This window comes from Pogona vitticeps, chromosome 2, assembly GCF_051106095.1.
Source record: "Pogona vitticeps strain Pit_001003342236 chromosome 2, PviZW2.1, whole genome shotgun sequence".
Lineage (NCBI taxonomy): Eukaryota > Metazoa > Chordata > Lepidosauria > Squamata > Agamidae > Pogona > Pogona vitticeps.
The window spans coordinates 183,846,177-183,859,637 of NC_135784.1; the positions used below are offsets into that span (position 1 = coordinate 183,846,177).

General features: G+C 39.4%; 1 long non-coding RNA gene across 1 annotated transcript; it reads left to right on the top strand.

Annotated features, from left to right (window-relative positions):
- Window positions 1-10,460: 10,460 nt before the first annotated feature.
- LOC144587130 (uncharacterized) lies at window positions 10,461-12,678 on the top strand. The gene is made up of 2 exons (XR_013542323.1): window positions 10,461-12,248; window positions 12,607-12,678. It is a non-coding gene; the product is annotated as an uncharacterized LOC144587130 (long non-coding RNA).
- Window positions 12,679-13,461: the final 783 nt, after the last annotated feature.

Consider the following 13,461-nt stretch of genomic DNA (forward strand, 5'->3'; position numbering starts at 1 on the left):
CAGCGTCTTCATGTTGCATGTTAACAATAATGCTGGCAAAAGGAATCAGTGGAATGAATTGCAATGATCCTTGTGAGATAACAATGCACAAAGTCAATGACATCTACCCATGAACATTGATAAAAAATTAATCAGGAAATACTGGTTATCAGCTGGTTTCCAGTAAGAGGTCTGTTTTTTGGCAACTCATTTGGACAGAAGTAGAGCCTGGACAGTTTCCAGGGTCAATCACTTACAACATGTCTGCATATTTACTTGGCAAAACATTCAACAGAGCTCACTTAAAAAATAATGCCATAGTTCTGGGTGTGATCAGTGATCTATGGTCAGCTACTTGGTATGAAGAGGTAGGATGTTTCAAAGGTACTTCTGGAGGCATTATACTACCTTGAAGGAGATTTAATATTCACTTTAAATATGTGGTTTTAGATTTAGCTTCATGATTTTGTAGTGATATTTCACCACCACACCCTCATCATTCTGTCAGCAACTGTTTTTGTACTTTGGGGCACAACAATGTGGCACCTTTAATAGAAGCCACCAGTGTTCACAACACTGTATGAACTTTCAAAGTACATGAATTTCCTCCCAAGTTGAAACACAAAAATTAAAAGATGGTTGCTTTTAGGTCACATCCTTATAGACCATTTCCTACATTTCAAACAAATTTTGTTCTTTGTTCTCTGTTTGCAGGGGAAAGATTGCCATTCAGGGTACTCCATGCTGGCCTTCATCACATTAGCTCCACACACAGAAATCAGGTCTTGGGCCTTCTATACCCAAACTTAGCTCATAGCTGCAAGCTTAGGGCTTGTCCATACTGGAATATTGATATGATATATCAGTCACTGATGGCACAGGTTGAATTGGGGGGAAAAAGACCTCACCCACAAATATTTCTACTTAGAATTAATCATTCTTCCCCTTTAAGAGGTATTGAGCACCTTTCTGGCCCAGCGGTAGAGTATGCATCTTTTTTTTTTCTTCTTCTTCTTCTTTTTGGTAGACTTGTTGTTTAGCCTGGAGATAGAATCCTCCAAAACTCTCTGCCATCATGGCTCTACATTCTGAGAGAGACAGAAAGTGGGGCGGAGAACAAGGGAATCACAGAGAATGGGAAGGAGAAAATGGAATGTCATTGACAGAGGGAGAGAGGAGAGATGTAAAGAAAAGTCACTTCTCTGACCCTCTGCAGAAAATCAGAGGAAGCCTTTAATTGACAGCTGATCAGGCTATGAGGGGTCACTTGCTGTTCTGATGAGATGCATAAATCAAATGGCACATTGCTCTTCCCCTGGACCCAAAGAGACCCTTTGTAGCTCGATCCACCCCACACCCAAAACGGCCAGTCTGGACAGGTCCTTACTTTGCTGCACTCTGCTAAGACAATTGACAATTAAACCAGAAGGGGAGGGTCAAATCTAGGGAGAACAAAAACAATGCACCTTGCCAAATGGATAAACACTAAAGAGTGTCTCCCACCAGGACAAGATTCTGGCTGGACCATCTGATAGTCACTTTAATAGACTTCAAAGTGAAGTAGGAAGATCAAAGAATAATCAAGTAAAATAGGGCTTGTTGTGGGTTTTTCGGGCTCTTTGGCCGGGTTCTGAAGGTTGTTCTTCCTAATGTTTCACCAGTCTCTGTGGCCGGCATCTTCAGAGGACAGCACTCTGTGCTCTGGGGCTACTTGGATACAGGAAAAATTTCCATGACTGAAAAAAATGTAACCAATGCAGCAATTATGTACATGTAATTTATGCCCTACCACACGTGCAAAAGAAGATCAAGCAAATGGCTGAGACAACATACGTAATTGAAGCAGCCCGCTTCTGGTCAAAAATAGTCTATCTTAACATTTTAATTTGTTTATAATTTTACCTATATTCCATATACTCGTATGTCCATAATTTTAAATTGTGTAATGCTCAGAAAGAGAGAGAGAGAGAGAGAGAGAGATTCATTGATTGATTCATTGATTGATTTTATATTTTAGGAGTTTTAGTCTTGAAATATGACTTTTCTATACAGAAGGTGCCTCATTTAAAATTCCATTTATATCCTGTCTTTTCTTTATGGGCTCAAGCAGTATTCATGATCCCCCACCCCATATCCCCATAACAATCATATTAGGTTGGTTGGACTGACAAATGATCATTACACTAGAAGTATTCCGTGGGGATGTAAATATACATTACAGATAGTCTCTCATTGAAAGAGAGCAGTTCTTAGGAACAGACTGTGTGTCATTATTACAGAAGGACTTGCTTTGGTTTGTGACAAGTCTTCTCGTAAGTCTAATTTCTCAGGCCACGAACAGAAATAGCTTGTAAAAGAAGCTCTGATAACAGGTTATTGCGAAACATAGGGCTTGGCCTTCTGATTCATAGCTGAGTGGGGATGTTACAAGAGTTGAGTGAGTCAGTGCATCCAGTTTCGCAGCCAGAGATTGAGAGTTCAATTCCACACCATGCCTTAAAACAGAAGAGCCAGCCTGTGTAGTCTTGGGCAATCCCAGGGCAACCCCAGAAGAAGGGAATGACAAACTATTTTACTCTATGCAATATTCCATACCTTCTTTAAGATTTTGTTCTACAATGTTATAGTGTGAAATAACAGTTCTAAAATCTCTAGTCTGACATTTGTTCCTATTAAAGGTGCCACAGTTCGTTGCCTTCTCAGCTTGAAAAAAAAAAAGCTGCTAAGGTTGACCAGGTGAGTTGGAAGCTGCAATTTATGTAATTTCTGACTTTGCTGCATCTTTTTGACTTGTGGAGCTCTCTTCTAAAACTTTAGCAACCAGTAACTTGCTTTTATTAGCCATGTTCCCAGTCTTTGCTAACTTCAAGAGCCTAGTAACTGTAAAGCCTTAGAATGAAGGTTTCACTGCTTTGAATCTTCACACATGAAATTATCTGGCTCTTTCACTAGCAAGTGGAAGCTAAAATTCATTTCTTTCTTAAATTGAACTCTTCTCACAAACATGTCTTTCACTCTGACTCCTAGCAGATCTGGCACACTGGTTAGAATCTCTCTGTGTGCACTATCACCCTGGCTAAAAGATAACTCACACCATGGCTAATGGTATACTGTACTTGCTTCCTTCTTTAATAATAATAATAATAATAATAATAATAATAATAATAATAATAATAATAATAATAATAATAATAATAATAATAATAATAATTTATTGTCATTGTAAGTATATACACATACAACGAAATTCACAGACACCCAGAGACCAGACACATGCACACACATAAAATTCCCAAACACTCCCCACCCACTAAAAGTCCCCCACTAAAAATACAAACATCTACACCGCAGGCCAAGTTACACAGTCCAACTAATTATTCACTACTGGTGGTCTTTAAGCTCATTATTAATTGCAATTATAGCTCTGGGATAAAAACTATTGAGAAAACGTGTGGTCCGAGTCTTAATTGTTCTATATCTTCTGCCAGATGGTAACAGTTCAAAAAAGTTATAAGCAGGATGGGAAGAGTCATACGAATATGAACAGTAAATTTGCTTTAGGAATTTGCAGTTGTTCTGTGTAATTCAATAGAGATATGTGTGTCACCACATTTCCTACAGCTGGCTTCACTTTGAATCTCCACAATGGAACTACAGCAGAGTCATCAACTGCTTTACTCTGTGGCATCAGAACCTTCCTCACATTCTCCAAAATCTGAACTCTAATGCTAGATTCATTCTCTTTACTAACTCAGAAATACTGCACCTCAGCTATAGTAAATATTTTTTTAAAAAAACCCTCATTTATTAATGTACTACCACAAGTGTACAGACGACACCCAACCATCTGTTTTTAAGGTCTTACAGAAGGCCCTTCTCTCAGGTTCCGGTGTGTGGTCACCCAAAGACAGGCAGGCAGGCAGGCAGGCAGGCAGGCAGGCAGGCAGGCAGGCAGGCAAACAGACAGACAGACAGACAGACAGACAGACACACACACACACACACACACACACACACAAAACCCCTCTGGACAGCCTCTTTCAAGTTCCTTGAGTATATGTGAAATAGTAAGGGGAATCATGGAACCCTGAGACACTCCAGATGCAAATGGCCAAGCTGTTGAACAGGAGTCCCCCAGCAACACTAACATTAACAAAGTGACACCATGCAAGGGAAAATCCCAGAAGCTGACTCCTTTTTTCTTCAGCTAACCATTTCTCACCCAAATACAAACCATGGACTGTTTTTCAACAAGTGTGAACAGCAGTGAGCAGAAAAGGGTATCATGTAGACCATCTTGACTGCTGCCATTGGTGTTGTCAACATTCAGGCTGCCCTTTGTGATGTAAAGCCTGGCATTCTTTTTTCCTGCTGGCAATGCAGGCACATATGCAGCAATACTGAACCATTTCCTAGCTTTTTGAATCATGGATATAGAAGTACAATATCCTACATTCATAAAACAAAGTTTTTTTAAAAAAAGAACTGCATTTTCTGGCTTTTCAAAATAGGAGTTTAAATATACTAGACACAAATTCATTCAGAAATTTCCCTCATATAGAATTATCCAGTGGCAGAGAATTCCAGAAGATGAGCATATGATCTGTACTATGGTTACTGGGAGATGACAAGTGAGAACAGCTTGAATTTGGCTATAGTTGCTCTGTGCCAAAATATTTTGAGGGGCTATTTTGGACTTAATGAAATTGTGAAGCAGAGGTGTAAAAAGATATAACACATACAATGGAGAAACATACTTATTCTTTAGCCTCTTGGTTAAACTAATGTTGCCATGCCCACTCTGCCAAATGCAGATTGGAAACCTATGTTCCAATTTCCAATCCCTTTCTTTGAGTTCGGCAAGCTGAAGAAGAAGACCTATATTGGACAGAAAGCTCTATGGACATGTTGTGTGCATGTTTTCCAAAAGACATCCCTTTGCTCTTTGAAATTAAAAAAAAAAGGAAGAAGCTGGAGCTAGCAAAGAATGTAATTGGAAACCAAGGTCAAAGTCATCCATACTACGTATGTCAAAGGAAGATAGTAAAGAAAGACAAGGACAAAAGTCATTAGAAATGTGGTGCTGGTACAGATACTAAAAAGAGCCAGAAAAGCAGGAAAGTGGGAGCTCAGTCAAGTGAAGCCTGAACTTTCACTCAAGCAAAAATGAATAATTTGAGCCTATCCTACCATACACCTGTAATGGGAATACAGAACTGACCAGAACAGACCACATTGGTAGGAAAAGTGGGTTGGAGCCATAAGAAATGAGGAAGATCTAACATGAGATGGGTTGCCTCAGAAAAAGAAATCACAGATATTAATTTCCAAGATCTGAGCAAAACTTAATGGAAAAGACAATATTACTAGGAAAAGCGGGGAGGAGACAACAGGAAGAAAACCTAATAGGAGATGTTGGTTTGCAAGATTTGAGCAGAGCTCTTATTGATAGGGCATTTTGGAAGTCAGCCACTCATATAGAGATCATGCCCAATGACAAAGCAAAACAGTAATTTCACAGCTGCAATAAATGAGCTGCTGATTATTATTCTGTATTTTTAAAAATATCTTTTTAAAAATACCTCCCATATACAAATAGAAATATTCTCTGCTCAAGCTGCAGCTGTCCTTACTGCTGTCTCCTTGCTCAAGCTGCAGCTGTCCTTACGGCCGTCTCCTTACTCATGAGTAAACCAAGTAAAAACTTGCTTTGACATCATCTCCAGCCACAAAACAAAAGAAACCCCAGTAATTTCACAGCTTAAATGAATGAGCTGCTAAATATGATCTTCTTTTTAAAAAGCCTTTTTAAAATATTTCCAGAGGAAGGAACTAAAAATGTTTTCTTTCGGAGTCATGGAATGCTGTAACCTGTTCAAAAATGCATCAAATGCTTTACAATGTTGCCAGTTCATAAGGGAGTGAGCAATCTTAGCATTTTTCTGGCTTGAAAAGCACTAATTGCTAAAGGGCTATTAGAGCCATGAATGGGTTAATTTCTATGAAATTTTAAAAAACTGGGAGCCAGGGATACTTTTTTCCCCCAGGTGTACAAATGCATTTGATCTGTTTTAAATTGGCCAAAGGTCAATTCCAGCTTTCAGTCCCTTGATGCTGTACGTATAAAAATGTTACTTTTTAACAAATCATAGCTCAAAACCCATTTGCCCAAATGTCCCCAAATCTGTCGTAGTGCAGCAGCAGACTGTCCTCTCTCACTGTACCAAATCTGGTGCTGTTCTTACTCCTATTTTTTATGTTATACATTTTTGTTTCTACTGCCCCTCTTCTTAGTCTCCTGGTAGAATGTGGTTTTGTGCAATTATCATGACTGGTCTCTCTCTTGCTCATAATCTTTGCTAAAGAAGTGTGCCTGACAGTGGACTCTCCTATTCCTTAAATGTTTAGTCATTGCATCTGTATGTTTACTGGCCAGATTGATCTCTGTATATAGTTTTCTTCTCTCTCAATGTGTTGTAGAAAAGGAACTATTGGTACAAACGGCCGCCCTATTAAAGGCCTGTGTAATATCTTTGGAAATTTTATACAGTCCTCTTGCTTTACTGCAGGCTGGTAATAGCAAGGTACTTTAAAAGCCACCATCTTTTTTACTAGTGGCCTTTTTTTACTACATGGTCTAATATCACGGGATTTGCTCCACTTATAAAATGGGTGAATTTAAAGTACCTTTTACCAGCCAGGACACAAAGGCTGATTGGAATCAGTCTAGCCCTATTTGCTCCTAAAGTCCTATTTGCTCCTAGGAGCAGGTAGGCCTTTTTCAAGCCAAAATGATTTAAATGGGCTTCTTCCCATGTGGTTAGTTGTGCTACTGCTACCGGTCAAATTTGGGTTCAGGTTTCCGGCGAGGACAACAGGCTAAGATGCATGCAGCTGATCAATGAGTCAATTTATTAAGGAAAGAAATCAACCAGGCCTTCCTCTTAACAGCAGAGAAAAAGACCCCGAAGAGACGTATAGACATACATTTTATAATGATGCAGACAAAGAGCCATAAAACATTACATTTCTATTGATCATCTGTACCCCAGCTTTTGGATCCTGGTCCTGTTTGGATTCCAGGTGACCATCCAGTTGACCCATTGGCTAAAGCGAAATATACATTTTCTGCCTTGACCTCATACCCGGGATGAATCTTAAAGTCTGGGAATAGGGCAACTATTCTTTTATCTTATTGATACTGTATGTTGATGTATGTTTCTTCCTGAGTCTCAGTGTGCCTTTCAAGGAGGGTGATTCACAGGTACTTGTTACAATCTTTATCTGTGGTCTTCCTGCCCTTCGCATTCCAATGCCCAGCCATCTGGCCCATACTTTACCAGGATGGTAGTTCCTGAAGTGGAATAAGGGGCCCTTTGTTTAGATGGACCATGAATGAGCCATAAATGTTATCTTTGTAGGCGTGAATGGTCTTTGTTGTTCCCGGGTCTGGGTTGAGGCAGAGTTAAGGTTTTGTAAATGCTGGCTATGTGACCATTTGGAAGGGCATACATTAAGAACATTACAGAAATATAAAGTATAATAAAAGTACAACTATAAAGTACATTTGAGATAAAGTACATCAAGAGCGTTTGTGATACAGATACAGTGCAATGTTTATATTTTGTAGGCACATAGAGAAATTCCCAAGTGTTGTCAGCATATTTGGTTGTAATAGTTATGTTAAAATACAGTTTCAGTATCCTCCCGTATCACTACGTTATTGTAAAGACAGGGGCTTGTCTGTAGGTAATGTGTTGGTGACATAGGTGGTTGGGATGTAATGTTTAGGACTTGGGGAACATGCCCCTGCTTTCTTTCCTTGATCACACCTTGATTAAACATAATAAATCGCCTAGTCATCTTATCATTGAATCCTTGTTATTATCATTTGCCACATTTATGTCCCATAAAAGAATCAGCAGAGGACAGAACTAGAGAGGGAAGGAAATATTGACAGAGGTGGGACTAGAGGAAGGAAGAAAAGAAGGGGGCTGCATGCTGGAATGTGAATTGCATCCCATCCAGTTTGGATTGTGAACACCTGGCTCAATCTGTAGCCTGTGTGTGAGCACTGACTGCAATTTCAAATGTAACACAGGCACTGAATCAAATCGCACTCCTTCAGCCTTTCATTATAGTCACCCACTCCACTCTCTTTCATAAGAAGTTAAAGGCAAAATAGTTTCACAATGTCTTCTAAGTGTTAGCAACAGGAACTCTGACTCTCGAAGCAGCAACACGTATTTAAACACAAAACATATTTTTATGTAGAGCACAAATTCAAACAAGCTCAACTTATTTCCATTCCTAAAGAAACCCTCAGATTATACACTTAGTTCTTTAAGTACATAACCTGTGCCCAAAAAAATTTAAGCAGTGCCAATTTTTAGAATCTTTAGGGGAGGATTCAACAGATTAAACTACAGTATTAAGTTGTAAATGGACTGACAAGCACAGAATCCTATAGTAGAGGTTCTAAAAGACAAGGTTATCCCATTCATATGTCTGAGGAAAGATAAACTCCATTCAGAAGACCAAAGCCTTTAAAACAAAACAGCTTATTTAAAGACAAGCAGGGAAGAGAATGTACAGCTAAGCTGAACTAAGTGTAAATCTCTCTAGGCAGGGAAACCCCCATTATGTTTACTCTTGAATCAGCCATCCTTTCACAAATTGGCATTTTAAGCCAAACAATGAGGGTTTGTTAGCTAGCACAAGAGTTTAGGCAGAGCACTGCAGTATTTATTTGTGCTGAGGCTTATTTATCCATCCCTCGGAGCGGTGAATGGAGTTGTTTACAATGCTGGCTTTGACTGCTGTTCTCAGATCACTCATTCTCAAAGGGCAAGATTAATTAATAAAGGATAGGTCTGCAGGTCTATCAGTGGTTATCACCCATGGGCTAAAATCCAGTACTAGGTTGCAATTGTAACAGGCACATTGAATCTGTTGAATGTATGGAGGAGGTAACTCACTAAATTCCCACTGATTCAATGGCCTCCCCTAGTTGTGACTTAGTACTGAATTTCAGCCATTATATTTAAAAGAAACTTCCATATTAGGAGGTAGCATATTCCTCAGCACAATACTTATTTTGTTACACTTCTATTTCATGAGCACACAGCAGAAAGCATGAATCTAACAACCAACCTCGCAACAGCTCTGAAGGATAAGTTAGGCTGACACTGGCTGGTTGGTCCAAGGTCACCCTGCAAGTTTCATGGCTAAAAAGGAACTTAAGCCTAGATTTCCCCTAATACTGTTCTAACATTCTAGGCATTTTACTACACTAACTCTCTACTGTGCTTGTAACTTCCAAGGTGTGCAGAGGCCAGTTATAGCTACCAGAATGATGGACTGAAAGAATTTTGTCTGAACCAGTGGAGAAGCAAGATAAAAAGTGGACAGTTGTTGTTTAAACTTTTATTTATTTATTCATTTATTTATTTATTTATTTATTTATTTATTTACTCATTTACTCATTTACTCACTCACTCACTCACTCACTTACTTACTTACTTATACCCCGCCCATCTAGACACAAGTCTACTCTGGGTGGCTAACAATAAAAATGGAATAAAAACAGCATAATAAAATAAAAAGTGACAATAGTAATATATACCTCTAAAGTGCTATCTGAGCTGTTTACATCATCATTATGCAAATAACACTTTGCACTCCAGAGAGCTGGGTACCCATTTTATCAACACTGGAAGTACAGTTTGTTTGATGTATTCTCAAAGTTTGTTTACCACCTCATAAGTGCAATGCACTATTCTGGGTCTTTACAGCAGTCGTGAATAAAACAAATATTGTTAAACTCCAACTACTCCACTAGAAAGTTAAAAACAATTAACTGACAAAAGGCCTGGTACCAATAGCAGATGCACAATGAAACAGCATGGCAGGAGGTATAAAATCAAATACTGTAGGGTCAGTGTAGAAGGTCTCCCTGAAAAGCAGTGCTTTAAGTTGCCTTCTAAAAATTATCAGGGAGGGGCCAGATATCCCCTCACTGGAAGCTGGTTCCACAAAGTCAGTATCACTGCAAAGAAGGCCCCTTGTGGGCGACTTACAGGCCTCCCTCAGAGTGGTTATCGGGAGGAGCATATCTGGGAGTATGTAATGGATTGGGTATATGATACGGGAGAGAGACACTCCAATAAATAACATGATCCCAAACTGTGAAGGGGTTTAAAAGTGAGCATCAGTACCTTAAACCTGATCTGGGACACAACAGGTAGCCAGTGGAGATGAGCCAGAACTACCTCTGGGTAGTTTGGGCGGCATATAAATTGAATAAATAAATAAATAAATAAATAATAAATTTCCTCACATCAGCTACCAGTCTGGCTGCGGCATTCTTCAGGCCAGTCTCAAGGGAAGCCCCACATAGACAGATTGCAGTAGTCAATCCAAGAGATGAGCAATGCTTGCACCAACATACTGAGCAAACCCTTGTCAAAGCAGGGGCAGAGTTGGGTGGTTACAAGCAGATCAGGCAATGGCTGCAACCTGTGCATCCCAGGACAGAGCCGGGCCCGGAAGAATGGCCACATTAATGATTTGATCCCTAAACAGGAGGGCAACACCGTCCAGTCTGGGGGGGGGATCTCTCCCAGCCTATTGGAGAGGCCTCCCAGGAACAGAAGCTCAGTCTTGTCCAGGTTCAGTTTGAGCCTGCTAGCCCTGGTCCATTCCAAAAATGGAGCCAGGTACTGCTCAAGCTTCTGGATGGCATCCACTGTAGAGGTGGTAAAGGAGAGATAAGAGCTGTGTGTCATCAGCATACTGATGACACTCTACTCCAGATCTCATGATGATCTTCCCAAGTGGCCTAACACAGATGTTAAACAGCACTGGGGATATCAATGACCCCTGAGGCACCACACAATTGAGGGTCCAAGGAGCCATGCTGTGGCCTGAATCCAGACTGGAATTTTACTGGTTGTAAAATGACTACTGATCGTACACTTTCTTATTCTTCCCACAGGCACACAAATTTACCTTCCTCACTTCACTCACATTTTAGCTTTTATCTGGAAAGATTCCTGCATCATCTTTATTCTCTGGAATTCATAGCAACCCTAATCTTAACTAAGGTAAGTCAACAGTCTTTTGGCACCCGAAAAGCTGATGAGATATATTAGACAGAAGCCTCCATGGACTTCCCCAGAAGCTCTCCTTCTTTAGAACTGCATAATTAAGGTATCACATGTGCACATAAGATAACTGGTTTGCAAATTATCATACCCGTATACACTGGAGGACATAGATGGAGCTATGAAACAGACATGTCTATAGCTCCATCTTTGGATGGTTGTAAAGAAACAGACAGACATGGATGGTTGTAAAGAAATTATTGTGTAAATAAGTAACTTGTAGAGAAGATCAAGTCAGTAAAATTAGTTTATAAGCAATTCATTTAAGCATAAACACACATCACTAATTAATGTGAAAGGTGATGACCTGGAAACATTCCTTTTTTACTGAACACTAATTTTCCCTTAAATTGTTGTAACTGTGTTGTAACATTTCTTTTAAAAAAATCTTGTCATAAATGAACAAAGCCTATAGTACAAAATTTATTTAGCATACAAATTGACTAAAGTGCAGACAAGTTGGACAAATGTCATTGCCAAAAGCTCAACTCTGGACAATTTGAAACAGGTCTGCTTTAGAGATATATTTTCCGATATCAGGATTGGGCTGGCAGAAGAGGTTAATGCTCCTAATTAACTATTCAGTTCCAGGAATACTGAAGAAAATCTCTCTACTATTGCAATCTTGTGCAAACTGCACAAACAAGACCAACTCTGTAAACAGTTTCTTCTATGTGGTGTCATTTTAAAAGCATTGTGAAAGAAGTCCTTCCAGGATCGACTGTGATGTATAATATTGGATTAATAAGATTGTTATTATTATGCATATTAAGTCAATTCCAACTTAATGTAACCTTTTACCCATTCAGAGGCTGTATGTTTAAGAGGAAGAAAATATAGAGGAAGAATCAGAGGGAGAGGAAACCGAAAGATCATAACAAAATGGGAATTTAGGTTTAGATAATAATCCATACCAAATAGAAAACACGAAGAAAAAAGTTAGAATTAAAACATTGTAGAATGGAAATGCAGGTAGAAACTGAGCATTTGAAAATGGAGAGAGAAAGAGATGAGGAGACAGAAATAAAATAAACAGAAATTGCTAGTACTGTATGTTAGGTCTAAAAAGAGGTAGTGGTATTACAAAACCTCTGTGGGGAACAGGTTAAAAGGTAAAGGTTCCCCTTGACAATTTTTGTCCAGTCGTGTTCGACTCTAGGGGGCGGTGCTCATCCCCGTTTCCAAGCCATAGAGCCAGCGTTTTGTCCGAAGACAATCTTCCGTGGTCACATGGCCAGTGCCACTTAGACACGGAACGCTGTTACCTTCCCACCGAGGTGGTACCTATTTATCTACTCGCATTTACATGCTTTCGAACCGCTAGGTTGGCGGGAGCTGGGACAAGCGACGGGAGCTCACTCCGTCATGTGGATTTGATCTTACGACTGCTTGGTCTTCTGACCCTGCAGCACAGGCTTCTGCGGTTTAGCCCGCAGCGCCACCACGTCCCTATGGGGAACAGGTTATGAAACAATAAATATATCTATCTCAGAATGGTGAAAATACAAGAACTGCTACACTTACACAAAACAAAGAGTTTCAGAGAACTCACCTCAAGGAAAGGTTTATTAAATTAAATTTAATTCCCAGAGAAATGGAGAAGGAACTAGAACTACAGAAGGAAATGGAGAAAGAAAGAGAAAAGACAGGGAGGAAACTGAAGAAAGAAAAATAAGAATGACTGAAAAAAGGGAAAGAAAAGAGATGAAGTGAAAAAGAAATAAAATGAAAAGAGACAGTTAAAATTATGTCTCAGATTATCAATTAATCCTGAACAGAAACTGTGTAATTACAAAACCTCTGAGGAGAAATGATTTTAAAATGTCAGCTAAATCTGTGTGCCTTGGGATGGTGGAAATAAAAGCAGTATTACACCTGTACAGAATAAGGGCTTTAAAAGAATTCTACTCAGGGGAAAGGTTGTTAAATCTGCTTTAATTCCCATTGGAAAGTGAACTTTAACCATGGAAATAAAGGACAGTTTAAGTTTCAAGACATTCGTGCTTAGAGCAAACACCACCTAACCATTCAGTAAAATTTGTTGAAGAGATACCTCAGGCAGCGAGAGAGTAGGTTAAGTGAAAGCAAATTATAGAATTAGCCGAGAAACAAGAAAAGACAAATGAATCTCTGATGAACAATGACAAAGTTATGCTGTGTGGAAAAACACTTGGCAATATTCCACAGATTACAAAAATAGCTGAGGTGAAAGATGAAAACAATCAAAATGAGTGTGAGGGGAAACTGTAATTAAACTTAACTAGGGCTCAAACGGAGCCTGACTACCATTTTCCTGATGGAAGTAAGCAGCCTCACC